We start from the raw sequence: 3,723 nt of genomic DNA, 5'->3' as shown, positions 1-3,723 counted from the left end.
ATAGGGGTATTCTCTGAGTCTTGCAAAGCCCTTGCACGGTGCACGGATTGCACGGTTTGGAAAGCTGTCCCATACGAAAACCGGTTTTTACCGTGCAATCCGTGCAATCTGTGCACCATGGAAGGGCTTTGCAAGACTCAAAGAATACCCCTTATGTTTGTGCATACAATATCAAAATTGCAAATATAGGATAATTACAAAAAAATTTGTTCAACATTTTTTTTATTTAAAATAATTTGCTTTTGATCTGAACGATTTTCATCATATTATTATCATAAATCAGAAACAGTAGGTCTCGCCTTCAATTTGGTAATTACTACATACCGAGTTATATCGAAAAACTTAAGTGGATCTCCAGTTTTTTCTAAAAAAATATATCTTCAATTGTATAAAAAACTTTTAGATAAAAGAGCCGGATTACAGAAAAGTGTGCCAGGGAGAGACTATTTTTCGTTCAAGCTGAATGCAAAGCACTATCGTCCAATTGGAGAGTCCTCAAAAGGATTTCCCAGGAAATGTTAAAGACTTTTTCACATAATGCATTTAACTAAAATATTTACGTATATCTAAACACTTATTGCACGTCTCTTACTTTCATATAACGGCAAATTTAGAAACCGCGAAAAATGTTCTTCTTCCATGAGTAATAAAACTATTCCGCACCAATTTTCAAGACTGCATGAATGTCAGCCGCTGTGGTGTAGTGGTAAGCAGTCCGCAGCACCTGGGTTCAAGCCCTGGTCAAAGCAACATCGCAAAAAAATTTAGAAAAAACTTTTTTTTTAACAGCGGTCATCCCTCGGCAGGCAATGGCCAATCTCTGCCATGAAAAACAGCTTCTCATAAAAATACAATCGCCGTTCGGAGTTTGGCGTAAAACTGTAGGTCCCTCCGCTTTTGTGTGACAACATCAAGGCGCACGCCACAAGTTGGAGGAGAAGCTCGGCCAAACACTAACATATGTGTAAGCGTCAATCTCATATTATTATTATATACATATTATCTTATATATAAAAATAAGTGCACGTTTTTGGTGTGACCTCATAACTTGAGAACGGCTCCACCGAATTCAACCAAATTTACATATGTGGCATATTCAATCTATCATGCAGATGGTTTATGCGAAGTTTGCGTGAATTCGGAAAAGGCGGCGTGGCGCCTCTATTTTATATAAACAAATTTGTGAGTTAGCTTATAACTTGAGAACGGCTTCACCGAATTCAACCACATTTATATAGCATATTCGGGCCATGCAGATATTTTATGTGGAGTTTGCCCAAATTTGGAAAAGGGGGCGTGGCATATGTATCTTATGTACAAAAATAAGTACACGTTTTTGGTGTGAGCTTATAACTTGAGAACAGCTCCACCGAATTCAACCAAATTTATACGGCATATTCAGGCTATCATGCAGATGGTTTATGTGAAGTTTGCCCTAATTCGTAAAAGGGGGTGTGGCACCTCTCATACTAACTAAAATTTTTATGTTGTATATCTCTTGAAATATTTGTGGTAGAGTACTGGAAATTGGTATAGAGGTATATCAAATAATTCCATACTCATGGAGAAAAATGGGCGGTATTCGAAAAGAGGGTGTGGCACCTCCCATCTTATATGTATATAAAAAATAAGTGCAAGATTTCAACCAAATTTATACGGCATAGTCGGGCTATTATGCAGATGGTTTGTGTTAAGTTTCCCGGAATTCGGAAAAGGGGGCGTGGCACCACCCATAAACAAAAATTTTCATCTGGTATATCTCTTGAAATATTTATGGTAGATTACTGAAAATTGGTATGGAGACATACGAAATAATTCCATACTCATGGAGAAAAAATGTGCGGTATTGGAAAAGGGGGCGTGGCACCACCCATCTTAAATAAAAAAAGAAGTGCACGAATTCTACAAAATTTAAACGGTATATTCGGACTATCATGAAGATGGGTTATGTGAAGTGTGCCCGAATTCGGTCAAGCGGTTCATGATATATGACAGTTTATGTCTGTATATGGTACAACAGCAGATATATGAAAAATCGAAAACATAGTGAAAAATGGTTGCTATGATGTGCTGTGCTTATTTTTTCTTCGGATAAATTAAGTCCAGTATAAACACGGCTGCAATATTGTAAAAAAAATTTCATATAGAAAAATTCCAGGATTTTTCAATATTTTTTGTTCAATATTTTGTGTAGAGAAGCAAACCGGTGTACCGCTAGTTATATATATATGAAGAATTGAAACTACTCTTAACTTATCAAAGGACTCCTTATCTTTGACAATACATGTTTGATTTCATTCACCAGGATCTTGAAAACTGACCAAATCGGCGTGACCAAGTCCATGGTCCTTTTAATATCATATAAACATCCGAAATCATTAAAACGTTTGCAAATAAATCTCGCCTTACATTTTTGTATTTTTCACTGCGTTGCTAAGTAATGAACAATTGAAAATTCATAAGGGAAAATTATAGTTTTTGTAAGTTTTATCTTAAAAACATTACGATTTATTGGAAAATGATACATGAACGTGAAGTACTAGACTTAATAACCCTTAATTTAATATATCGTCCTGTTTATATCAATTAACGCATTAGATAGATATTACCAGCCAAAGTTTCATTTGTGCATTTTGATTCAATTGCGCGGGACAAAGATAAGTTTTAAATTAATCTTTCGTGGCCAATAACAATTGGCTAAAGTTCTGAACACATTGAAAACGACGAGCTACGGACCACAGCTTCGAATTTGTTATCTTCATTCTTCTTTGTCGATGGCGACATGATTTCTTTGAACGCGGCAGCGACATCATGAATTTGTATGAGTTTGACATAAAAGAAGAGCAAGAACCTTATCTGTCGCCAGAAAAATAGAAATAGATCTAATCTGGCCACAACCACAACTGTCGCGTAGCCCGGTCGTCGCCAAAATAATTATCTACATAAGAGTACGCGTTAAAATAATTTGACAGCTGTGGTTTGTAGCTCGTCGTTTTCATTGTGTTCGGGCTATAAGACCTAAGACATCATAATATTACTATTACAATACGGTCAAATGCCTTTAATTTTCCCCATACATAATCGACCCAGCCTAATGTAAGTCTTGTAATCGCACACCTATGACATAAATTATTTACGTATGTATTTACACAAAATATATTCATAAAGTTGCGAAGTTTTTTTTACTTACAATCATAACATTAAGACTATAGTATCCTTTTCTATCAAACGGGAAAACGGAATCCTTCAAAAAAGTGCCTATTTGCAGAATTTTTTTCATACTCTGTCAATTGAGCTTTCATCCACTTATCGGACAATCTATGCTCCATGACTTTCAAAACTTCTTATAAAATTATTGACATACACTCTAAAAAAAATTGTGTAGAATTCCTAGCTAAACGATAGGTTACTGATTTCCTACCTTATTATTCGCGAAATTACATGCTCGATTATACAACGAATAGTTTGTTTAAATTTCGGACTTTTTAGAGTGTAATATAGCTGCTGTGGTGTGCGTAAATTTACTATGAAAGTTTGTACAAGCTACAAAATACACACCTGCTGTTTGATTTCACCCGTAGAATTGTGTAAAGCCGCTAACAAAAAGGATTTTTACACACGAAAATGTGTAAACGAGATAAATACATATTCATTGTGCATGATTCAATATACAAGGTGGCTAAGCGAGGACTGCTTAACCAGTCAGACACCCAAAATTCTGTA

The sequence above is a fragment of the Rhagoletis pomonella genome, unplaced genomic scaffold (genome assembly GCF_013731165.1).
Source record: "Rhagoletis pomonella isolate Grant_MI unplaced genomic scaffold, Rhpom_1.0 Rhpom_scaffold_00004, whole genome shotgun sequence".
Lineage (NCBI taxonomy): Eukaryota > Metazoa > Arthropoda > Insecta > Diptera > Tephritidae > Rhagoletis > Rhagoletis pomonella.
This window is presented reverse-complemented; position numbering follows the sequence as displayed.